This window comes from Rhincodon typus, chromosome 12 (genome assembly GCF_021869965.1).
Source record: "Rhincodon typus isolate 14 chromosome 12, sRhiTyp1.1, whole genome shotgun sequence".
Taxonomy (NCBI): Eukaryota; Metazoa; Chordata; class Chondrichthyes; order Orectolobiformes; family Rhincodontidae; genus Rhincodon; species Rhincodon typus.
The window spans coordinates 906,818-919,474 of NC_063343.1; positions in this window are offsets into that span (position 1 = coordinate 906,818).

The following is a 12,657-nucleotide window of genomic DNA, read 5'->3' on the forward strand; positions in this document are numbered from 1 at the left end:
ATTTTGAAGAAGGGTCTAGGCCCGAAACGTCAGCCTTCCTGCTCCTCTGATGCTGCTTGGCCTGCTGTGTTCATCCAGCTCTACACCTAGATGGAAGTGGTCATGGGTTTGGCAGGTGCTGCCTAAGGAGACACTGCTACTATTGAGCATCAGTGGTGGAAGGAGTGGATGTGGTGCCAGTAAGCAGGTAACTTCATCCCGGGTGGTATCAATCTTTTTGAGTGTTGTTGGGGCTGCGCTCATCCAGGCAAGTGGAAAATATTCCATCACACTCCTGACTTGCACCCTGTAGATGGTGCAAAGGCTTTGGAGATTCTAGTGAGTTACTTGCTGCAGGATTCCTAGCCTTTGACCCGCTGTTGTAGCTATAGTATTTATATGACAAATCCAGTTCCATTTCTGCTCAATGGTAACCCCAGGATGTTGATAATCGGGGATTCAGTGAGTGTTGGTTAGATTCTCTCCTGTTGGAGATGGTCATTGTGGCATTTGTGTAGCATAATTGGTACCTGCCACTTGTCACCCCAAACCTCCACATTGTTCATGTGTAGCTGCATTTGGACATGGACTGCTTCAGTACCTGAGGAATCACGAATGGTGCTGAACATTGTGCAATCATCAACAAACATCCCCCATGCTGACTTTATGATAGAGGGAAGGTCATTGATGAAGTAGCTGAAGATGGTTGAACCTAGGACTCTACCCTGAGATATCCTGGAGTTGATGTGACTGACCTCCAACAACCACAACCATTGTTGTATATGTCAGGCATGACTCCAACAAGCAGACAGCTTTCCCCCTGATTTCCATTGACTCCAATTTTGCTTGGGCTCCTTGATACCACAGTTGGTCCAGTGCAGCCTAGATGTCAAAAGCATATATTAATAATGTCACTTATACCACTTGAATGTACAGTTTAAATGTTCACATTGCATGCAATTAAATCAATGACTGATAACTACATGAAACTAGACACGGTCCCTAACTCCAGAAATATTCCATGAGACAGACAAACCTGCCTAAAAGACAAACAAAAACTTGACTGAATTATTTTGTTACTTTAACCTAAAGGGTGACAAAGGACATAGTTTTCTTTTTGTCCCTGGAAGCTCACAGCTACAGGAGGAAAGGAAAATTCTGAATGAAAGGTAGCCCTTGTGCAATTTTAGTAACTGCCTCAGAGAATTGTGGAAAGCTTTGAGAATACAGAGGTCTGTGTGAATCATGTTAGAGTATTGTTTACTTTTACAGTCTATTGATAATTCAACTTCAATTCGTGCGCTTAGAAAATTGAATTGGAATAAAAGATTGCATTTAAATCATAATGTTAAAGTAGGAAAATTTCCCAACTCACTTCGTAGAAATGCAGTCAAGCAAAAAAACTCATATTCAGTCAAAGGACAAGAGCATTTAAAACCTTGACAAACGGAGATAGACTTCAAGAGGGTCCCCAAACTATTTAAAGAGAGAGAGGTGGAGAGACAAAGAGTTCCAGGATGGGAATTTCGTGAGTTTCAGCAGAAGGCACAGCCCAAAGTGTTGTGATGCTACAAGTGTGAGATGGGCTTAAGGCCAGAGTTGGAAGATTGTAGAATTTGCAGAAAGTTATGGACTAAGAGACAATGCAGAGTCAATAATTTGAACATAGCGAACAATTTGACAATTCCCTGTTAGATAATTTGACTTATTCAATAGTTGTTTTACATTAAAAGGTACAGACTGTAATCTAACAGGTAGCTGATTTGGCAAATACGCTGCCTGGTGAAACACCGAACTTCAACCATCTAAAACTTTGTATTCTATCGTACATTTAGATCTAGCTTCCTGTTGGCCCCTGTCCTGATTGATTTACAACTATTCCCATTCTTCCAACATCACTGAATTAAAATCTAACTGGTATTTACACTAATACAAGGACTTGATTTCCTGCATCTCTTCAGCTTCATCCAGTTCTGCAAACTCCATCCAGAACTCTCCACTCCTCTGACTCCAACCTTTTTTAGGAACTTGCATTACCTTCATCCCACAACCTGATGGTGAGCACACAGCAATTAATGACTTACTCTGTGAAATTCCATCCCTAAATCCATCTGCTACCCCATCTTCTCAATACACTTTAAAATACCACAATAATGTGCCTCATCACCTCTCCCAAACCATTTTTTCAACACAGCACCTAAAAGTCCATGAAGTACTCTTGAAAACTTTTCGATGGTAAAGGTGATATCTAAGCAGGAGTTCTTGGTTTTCAACAAGCCAACGGTTATAGATTTAACAGATCCCAGCCAAGACTAATGTAGGAAAGCTACAAAAACAGAAGTTGCTGGAAAAACTCGCAGGTCTGGCAGCATCTGTGGAGAGAAATCAGAGTTAATGTTTTGGGTCCAGTGACCCTTTTTCAGAACTCTGTTTACTGTGGGTCTAACTACTGAAGGTGGACTGCAGTGGCTCAAGAAAGCAGCTCACCCCCCATCTTCTCAAGGGCAACTAGGGATATGCAGTTAATGCTGGCCCAGCCAGAGACGCCCACATTCCACAATGGCAGGGAGACACAGCAAAAATTCATCCCTAGGAAAAAGGAGCATACTAAAGGTACAATGAGGCAACCATGGCTGACTCCGGAAGTCAGGGATAGTATAAAAGCAAAAGAGAAAGCACATAATGTGGCGAAGGGCAGTGGGAAACCAGAGGATTGGGAAGCTTACAAAGACCAACAGAGGGCAACAAAAAAAGAAATGAGGGAGAAGATTAAATATGAGGGTAAGCTAGCCAGTAATATAAAGGAGGACTCTAAGAGCTTCTTCAGATATATAAAGGACAAAAGAGAGGCAAAAGTGGACATTGGACACTGGAAAATAACACTGGAAAAGTAGTAATGGGGAGAAAATGAAATTTGGAGGAACTTTTTATCAGTCTTCATGGTGGAAGACACAAGTAACATCTCAAAACTTCAAGAGAGTAAGGGGGCAGAGGTCTTTATGGTGGCCATCACCAAGGACAAGGTGCGAGAAAAACTGAAAGCACTGAAGATGGATAAATCACCAGGACCAGATGGATTACACAACAGAGTTCTGAAGGATTTACCTGAGGAGTTAGTGGAGGTGTTAGTGGTGACCTTCCAGGAATCACTGGAGTCAGGGAGGATCCCAGAGAACTGGAAAATTGCTGATGTGACACCCCTGTTTAAAAAAGGAGTAAGGCAAAAGATGGAAAATTACAGGCCGATTAGCCTGACCACTGTTGTTGGTAAGATTTTGGAGTCCATTGTGAAGGACAAGATTTCTGAATATTTGGAAGTGCACAGTAAAATAGGGCAAAATCTGCACGGCTTCATCAAGGGGAGGTCATGCCTGACAAATCTGTTAGAATTCTTTGAGGAAATAACAAGCAGGTTAGACCAAGGAGAGCCAATGGATGTTATCTACCTGGACTTTGACAAGGTGCCGCACAGGAAGCTGCTGAGTAAGATAAGAGCCCATGGTGTTAGAGGCAAGGTACTAGCATGGATAGAAGATTGGTTGTCTGGCAGAAAGCAGAGAGTGGGGATAAAGGGGTGTCTCTCAGGATAGCAGCCAGTGACAAGTGGTGTTCCACAAGGGTCAGTGCTGGGACCACAACTTTTCACTTTATTCATTAATGATCTAGATGAAGGAACTGTGGGCATTCTAGCTAAGTTTGCAGAAAGAGGGACAGGTAGTATTGAGGAGGCAGGGAGGGTTTAGACAGGTTAGGAGAATGGGCAAAGAAGTGGCAGATGGAATACAATGTGGGAAAGTGTGAGGTATGCACTTTGGTAGGAAGAATAGAGGCATAGACTGTTTTCTAAATGGGGAGAAAAACAGAAATCTGAAGTGCAAAGGATTCTCTTCAGGTAAACTTGCAGGTTGAGTTAGTAGTTAGGAAGGCAAATAAATGTTGGCATTTAGTTGTTGAATGCTCATCTGTCCATTCTTTGATTTTGATTTGCAAAACCATGAAATGTTCTTACTTTACATGCCTCTGTGAATATTTCAGTGAATATTGCTCACAACACTCTAAATGTGGTCTGACCAGAGCCTTACAAAGCCTTAGAAGTACATCCATGCTTTTATATTCTAATCCTCTCGAAATAAATGCCAATATTGTATTTGCCTTCCTAACTACTGACTCAACCTGCAAGTTAACCTTAAGATAATCCAGGATACCATTAGCAGTTTGGGTATAAAACAATTGGAAACACAAGGAGCTATGAAGGAATACCATCAGACTTTCAAAACTATGGTTAAGGCACACTGTCAAATACCCACAGGATTGAGACAAAAGATTAAATTTCTCACTGTTTGCTACCAAAGATTCCTCAAATTATCTACTGGATTTAGTGCATTTGAGTTGATTTGCAGCATGAGTTTATAGGTATATTAACACTGATTAGGCAAAAGTTCATTAAAGCAAAGGAGAATCCTTAATGTAAGTGTCCATACTTCCAGAAATATTCACTGAGGCATGTAAAGTAAGAACATTTTGTGGTTTTGCAAATGAAAATCAAAGAATGGGCAAGTGAGCATTCAACAACTAGAACATTTCACATGGGAGATGAAGTATTGCAAGGTGGACCTCTGAACCCGAAATTTGGTGGTCCCCATGATACAGTTCAAAGGGTTACTAAAGTGACTTATCTGAGAAATACTCCTGATCATAGAAAAAGGAATCAAGGATGTCACAGAAATGTGCTGAAAAGGTATGATCACAGGGAAGCAGATAAGCAGGAACAAGTGTGTCGGGTAGGAAGAGTAATGGAAAGTGATGGAGACAATAACCATGAGATGAGACAGGTAATAGTTCTCAAAGTGAACTTCCTACAATGTGATTAACTAACAGAAACACTGGGGCAGTACGACACTGTGTTCCCATATTGAGAGAAAGGACAACAGGAGTATATTACGGAACTATTTCAGAAGTATTAGGTAAGCTGTAGAGATACACACTGGATGTATTGTGTTAGCTAGGCATGATGTGAGAACTGGAGTACCCAGACTGATACAACAGCATTCTTGTCGCTTGAGCCTAGAGAAAACAAGCTCAGGTGAAAATCACGAGACTTTTAGGAATGTGTGAGTTTTAATGGAAATTTGGTCTCTGGAAATAGGGAGCTTGATTTCCAGTGTGCTATCCCAGTGAGACATAACATCTGGACAATGAACGACCTGCTGAAGAAAAATGCAATTCGATGCTGGATGGATGACATTGCTGAATCAGTCAATGCAATTGCCCTGAGCAGGTCCTCAAATTCAAATAGTTTTACTCAGCCTCCGAAGAGAAAAACAGTAAATTTCTCCTCCCACCCTGCATGCATTGACAGCCATTTTGTACCATTGATGCATAGTCGAATTTGGATTGAAGATAGCAAGGTTTCCACTTTGTGTCCTCATGAGGAGCTTGCAGACTCCAGCTCAGAAACAGGATGATACCCTCAATTTTGTTCCCATGTCCCCAGTGACCTTTCAGCCTCCCCCTGGCTTCTGTTCAGCCCTATTTATGTAGCTATAATTCTGCCTAGTTTACCCCCAGACTACATAGCTTGTGAATTGCTGGGCCATTGTTGGCCATACACACTCCCCCAAGACTATGCCACTGCCCCCTCTGGAGATTACTGTTCTATGCAATCCTACTCTTTTATCTTGAATTGGTTCCTTTCACTGTAATCATTCTCTTAGCGACCCAATCAATGAAGCCTTATCCTTAGACTTGAGTTGCCCACTTTCCTCAGGGCTCTGTGCACTGCCAACTGATCAAACCCCTAACTATTCACTAAACAAAGTCCCAGGAGAGATGATGGCTCATTACCCAGACTGACATGGCAGGACTTCCCAGACTGAAGCCTCTGCAACACCTTGACAGCTGTAATCCTCAAACTGGTTGCACTGACCTGCAGGACTGACACAATTCACAAACAGTGAGGTCATGAAGCCCCCAGACTCTGGTAGGAGCCCAAGTGATTGTAATAAGGTCAGCCTCATGGAATTTGAGTTCCCTTATTTGACCGGATTAACAGGCCCAGTCAGGGAGAGCGGGTTGACATTAGACGGTGAATCTCAGGGATATTGACGCCTGGAATGCCTGATTTAGTGAGAAAGGCTGTGTTATTGTCAAATGAGATAGCCAGAACTGCAGGTGATGGAGTCAGCGATAACACAGCATGGAGCTGGAGGAACACAGCAAGCCAGGCAGCATCGGAGGAGCAGGAAAGCTGACGTTTCGTTTCTGGACCCTTCTTCAGAAATGCGGGAGGGGGAAGGGGGCTCTGAAATAAATAGAGAGGAGGGGTGGGACTGGGGAAGGTAGGTTGGATGGTAATAGATGAGTACAGGTAGGGAGTGGTGGGGGTTGGTCAGTGGGATGGGTGGGGTGCGTAGGTGGGAGAGAAGATGGACAGGTTGTGTCAGGTCAAGGAGGTTGGAGGGAGGATGGGTAGGGCTTGGGGGAGGTAAGTGGGGTGGTGATAGGTGGATGCAGGTAAGGGATACTCGGGATTGGTTGGCGGGAAGGGTAGGGTTGATAGGTGGGGATTGGACAGGTTGTATCAGGGCAAGGAGGTGGGGATGAGACGGAGTTTTGGATGTGGGATGAGGCCAGGGGTGGGGAGATTTTAAAACTGGTGAATTCTATATTAAGGCCATCGGGTTATCGGCTTCCGAGGCAGAATATGAGATGTTGCTCCTCCAGTTTGCATGTGGTGTCATTGTGACATTGGAGGTGGCCCAGGATGGACATGTCACACAGGGAGTGGGAGTGGGAGGGGGGAGTTAGAATAGTTAGTTCAGGAGAAATGGATACAGTAGACCAAGCTGGAGGATGTACAGGTGAACCCGTTTGATATGAAAGGTTTGCTTTGGGCCTTGGATGGAGGTGAGGGGGGAGGTGTAGGGGCAGGTGTGGCAGTTCCTGCAGTTGCAGGGCAAGGTACCAGGGGTGGTGGCGTTCGTGGGGTGTGTGGAGTGGATGAGGGAGTCACAGAGAGAGCGGTCCCTACGAAAGGGGTGGGGAGGTAAATATATCTTTGGTTGTGGGGTCGGATTGTAGGTGGCGGAAGTGGTGGAGAATGATATGTTTGATACGGAGGTTGGTGAGGTGATATGTGAGGACAAGGGGCATTCGGTCTTTATTTTTGTTGAGGGGAGCGGGTTTGAGGGCAGAGGTGCGGGAAATGGAAGAGACACGGTTGAGGGCAGTTTTGGCCACCGGAGTGGGGGGATGTTGCGGTCCTTGAAATAGGAGGACATCTGGGATGTCCGGGAGTGGAACGCTCCATCTTGGGAGCAGATGCAGCGGAGGCAGAGGATTTGGGAGTAGGGGATCACATTCTTGCAAGAAGGTGGGTGAGAGGAGGTGTGGTCCAGGTTCCTGTGGAGTCGGTGGGATTGAAATAGATGTTGGTTTCGAGGCGGTTGCCAGAGATGGAGACAGAGAGGTCCGGGAAGGGGAGGGAGGTATCAGAGATGGTCCAGGTGAATTTGTGGTTGCGGTGAAAGTTGTTAATAAAGTTGATGAATTGTTCAAGTTCCTCATGGGAGCATGAGGCAGTGCCGATACAGTCATCGATGTAGCAGAAGAAGAGGTGAGGGATGGTGCTGATGTAACAGCAGAAAAGGGACTGTTTCATGCACCCTACAAAGAAGCAGGCATAAAGAGTGTTTGGTGATGGCATGCTGGCCTCAGGACCAAACATCTGACTGACCTTGTCAATACCTGGGACTGGAATTGGCCAAGCCATTTGCCTGACTGTAGTCCCCATGAACCCAATCCAGAGTTCACCCCTTTGGTTTTCAGACATGGCCATTTGGTGGCAGCACAAACAGTTTGTTTGCTGTGTAAGCAATTGGCAAACGCTGTAGGTGTGGCATTAATGTAACATGGTGTGATACAATCTCCAGTGCACTGGACCATGACAAGCGGCCTGCCTCATCCTCTATGCTAAAAAACAATGGAATTCACAGAAGCTGGCAAATGGCACTGAAAAGCCAATGTATTAAAAGCTGGTAGTTTGTAAGCACCAAGTTGGTGAGCACTAAAATATGAAGCTAAGAGCCATCAGGTGCATCCTGTTTAAACACATATGATGCGTGTGTGACACTACGTGTAAAACGACCTGACAGAATATTGAATGTCACAGGTGACCCAGAGCCAAGCCCTTAGAGCTGAAGTGGTGGATGGTTAGATTGAGTGTAGCCTTGATCATGGTGTGAGTCTGCAGGTTTACTGATGAAACGGGAGGAGGACAGTCTCTGTGGAACATGAAGGGACATTGGGAAGACAGAATCGGATGAAAGTCGGTACAAGCAAAGGGTGAGCTGCAGGTGCCTGCTATCCACTCTCACGCTCGGGCCAGGTCTTTGCACTGTCTCTAGGTTCTCGAGGAAGGAGAAGAGAATTGAATGTGGTGTAGAAATGAGGTGGGTTCAATTATTAATACGATGCAAATACATGGAAATAAGGCATTCGTCATTCAATAGCAAGGTTCTGAAGTTGCCACTTAAATCCTAAAGGGAAAGTTAGGATTTTTTCTTCGAGATCCATCTTATTCATTCTCTCCCTATTTTCCCAACTTTCTCACTATTGCCCACACTGCTCCAGGAAGGGGAATGTTCTGCCCCTTCAGTTCACCCCTTACTCATGTAAACTCAATGACAACATAACCAGTTTATGTAAACCATTGGTTTTCCCTGCTATGTTTGTGTGTAACTCCTCAGTTTCTCAAATGACCATCTTGCTGATTCGCCAACCTCTGCCATCCAAAACTCAGTGTACATCTGCTATTCCACATGAAATTCCATTCACTGATCACAAATGGACGCTGGTTTCCTGACAGGCCTGAAATTAAAACCTCCACCCACATCTTCAAATCAGCCCCCAAATGTCTTATCTCCTGTAGTTCCCTCTTCTCTGTATTCCATTCTCCCCACCTTCAGGTAACTTCATGCCCAGTCTCTTATACCTCCTCCTTGATCCACTTCCCTACCAACTTTTTAAACACGTTTCTAAAACAAACACTTTCAACTGAGTTTGCAGTCACTTCTCCAGATTATGTGGAGTGGCTTGGTTGTTGTTATTTAACTTGCTTTCTTCTTCCCTGCAAAAGCACTGTGGGAGATGATCTAGATTAAAGGTAATAAAAAATTGCAAGTTTCAGTTATTATCTGTTTTGATGTGATTTTAGCTTCCAGGCAGATGCTCATTGATGTAGCCAGCTATATACAGGAGAACTGTCATTGTTAATAAAATGTTTTGCAAGTGCTTTTGGTTTGGGGAAAGATTGTGTGAAATTTTGTTACGTCATCCACAGGAGCATGTGTTTCAACATGATTCACACCATCTTAGTCAGGCAGTCAAAAACCATCCAGACATTTTTCCTTTTAAAACATCAAGCTAGACAGTGTTTGCATATTAGTGAAGGCAGTTATCAAACTTCTTTGAACATATCACATAATTGCCCTAAACATGTTTTCATTGTGAGAACTTCACATCACAGCCAATAAGCCATCTTTTGCATTTCTCTGACAATACTTTTAATGAGATTTGTATGTGTTTTACTCACAGCCTGTGTGACTGCCTTGGTTCGAGCAAGATTCATCCCCGAGTCTGAGAGCCTCAGTCACCCACTCCTTCCAGGCCCAACCGTTTGTTTGAAATGAATGACTGTGTAGTCTCAGATTGATGAAGGTTCCTCTGCACTGTACCAAACAGTTGCAGCTGTTCACGTAAGAAGTGATAGAGAGCCATCTCCATTTCGAGCTGCGAAATTCAACAGCCCCTGCAAACAGGCTCGGTGGATTTCATATACAAACAGATCTGACAGCATCACCGTAGACAGGGAGGAGAACTACTCTACAGAACCTTCACAGCTCCTGAATGATGTGGGCCATAGCAACAAAAGTTGGGAACTTCTCCATGTTTAAGAGAAAACAAAATCCCATTTTCCAACCAAGTGTTGAACAGCAAGACAAGATTCTTCCCAGTAAGTGGTGTGAGGCCTATTTGCGTATATTAACATCTTACTATTATTTAATCTCACCTCATTAATTTGCAGTTACCCATTCTCCCACCACCAGATATGAACTAGATTGTGGCCATAGCTGATATGGAGGTCAACTTGGCGACTCCAGTTCACTGCTTGTCCCTCCAGACCTCCATTTGGCACCAACGTCTCGGGGCAACCACGTGCACCCCACGTCCATGTATCATCATGGCACATTTATGACTCACCTTCAATTTGGCTGTGCCCTGCAATGCTGCACATTGGAACATGTTGGCATCTTTCAATGCGATGCTGCTGCAAGGGTACATTGTGAACACATCTCATGGATTGGCCGAGGCTGTATCTCAGGAATCCTCATTAGCTCTCTTTGCACTCACTCACCTTGAGCCTACTGTGATGCTCACAGCATCCCTGTCTTGCCTTTTGACACCTCGCCCCCTCAGCCTCACCCTTAAACCTTCTGTCTTGCCTTACTGCTTACCACAAGCACAAAGGAAGGGCAGCTCATCATGCTGATGAACAGGCCTCAGTCAAAGGCTGTGCAACACTGTGCTATGTCAGTCTCATATCTACAGCGTGCACGAGCAGACTGTCATTAACCACATGGCCAAGTCTCTGAGGTGAAAGGGAGTAGGCCACAGTGAAGATAATAGGCTACTGTCAGCCAGGCTGTCCTGGTATGGTCGGTCAAGGTCAGTGACTGCAATCACTCCTAGAGCTTAGACATGATCAGTTGTCCTCTTGGGTCTTACTACAGTCCAAGCAGTGGGCCACAGTTAGTGTTGGAGGTGCACACAAACAGTCAGGGGGTTCACACAATGCCTTTCTGGGATCAGTCGTGGGTCTGGTCAGCCATCAGTCAGGGCTGTCTGTTCAGGGGGTGGGGAGCACGGGGTAGTCTATGATCAGTCCTGGGGGTGGGCAAAATAAAATTCCAGAAGGTAATAAGGGCAGGGAAGTAGGGAATTCAGGAAGAGGGAAAATTCAGCAGATGGGAGGAGAGACAGTAGATACTGTTGGTCTGGGATTATTGGTAGTCACCATCACTGAAGCCTCACCCAGGCATCATGATGGTGGGTAGGACTAAGTGTATGGATGGGGCTCAGGAATGAGAATGAAATCCCACACGGTGCCTCGAAACCTGTGAGGAATAGGCTGCCCAAGGAGGGCCAGAAAGAAAAGGACATGGAAGTTCGGAGTGTGGAGGGCTGGATTACCAGGCTGAGCCTGTAACTCACTTACTGTGCCTCAAACACACTCTCTGTTCTCCACATTCACTCGACTCCTAAATGTGAACTGTGAATGGAAAATGGCTGCAAGCACTCCCGAAATGGGCAGTGTCAATATTTGTTTCCTGTCCTGACATGCGGATTCCACACCCAACCAATGGATGGCCCTTCAAGAGGCAATCACATTGATTGTACACTTACACGGTAAAAGATGCAGTTATCTGTAATCACAGCATAGTGCATGTGAAATGCAAGCCCTGTCCAGCTGTGGACGATACAAATCCTGATCACAAACAGTCTGTCCCACGTCATTGCTCATTGCAGACTGAAGACTGTTGTCTTTGTGAAGCAGAGTTAATCACAGCCAACCATAAAAACCCCAAAGCACAAAGCTAATGCACAATCTCATGTCCTTGCTGCATTTGAGGAGCCAGATGCCTTACATCTCCAGTTCCAGGAGATGACAGGTGGGCATAGTGATCATACGAGCGATGATGTAGAACAACAAAGAGTAACATTTAAACTGGTGTTCGAGAATGGAACCAAAATTGGTGGGTGGCACAGTGGTTAGCATTATGGACTCACAGCACTAGGGGCCTGGGTTTGATTCCAGCCTTAGACAACTGTCTGTGTGGAGTTTGCACACTTTCTCATTGTTGGACCTTGTAAAGCAAACAGTCCATTTCTGTTTTACAAGGCAAAATGTAACTTCTGTTTGTTGTTGGTGAATAAAGTGAATGGGTTTGAATCATTTGAAGGCATTCCTGTGTGTGATGGTTCCTCATTGAACAATGGCTGGGCAACAGTTGGCACTGGGAAAAAAATAGCAGTGACTTAGAGAGGATTGTCAGACTGGATGTGGCTAAGGACAGGTAAACTGAGTGGGCCTGGTGCCTAAACAGAGATGCATGCACGAATGTGTGTGCAAAGGTGTGGGATGAGTTGGTTTGTGGTCGCTATTTCACTGCATTTAGGGGAAAGGGCAACTCTGGATTGCCAGTACTTGACTAGGTGTATGGGTGGGGTTCAATGATAGTGCTGGTGCCAGGGATCCCAGGATATCCCAACAATGATGGGAAATTCTACCCACAGTGAGTGGGAGACTAGGATGAGTGGGGTGCCACAGGAATGTGATACGTAGTTCGTGAGACCAATTTGAGACAAAAACTTGAGAAAATCCACAAGGTGTCATGGAGAGAAACCCTCCATGAACATGCCAGAGGTTTCTGGTAAGATTCAGCCCAACATTTTGAGTAAAATGTGATTCTGCTTCAGAACTTGGGCTCGGTAGATTGTAATGTGAGATTAACCCATGCCGTTTGACTCTGAGACTAACTGCTAATTCGTAAGATCTCACCCGGTAACTAATGGTAACCATACTGGTGAGAGCTGCCTGGCAAGGTCCAAAACTGTATG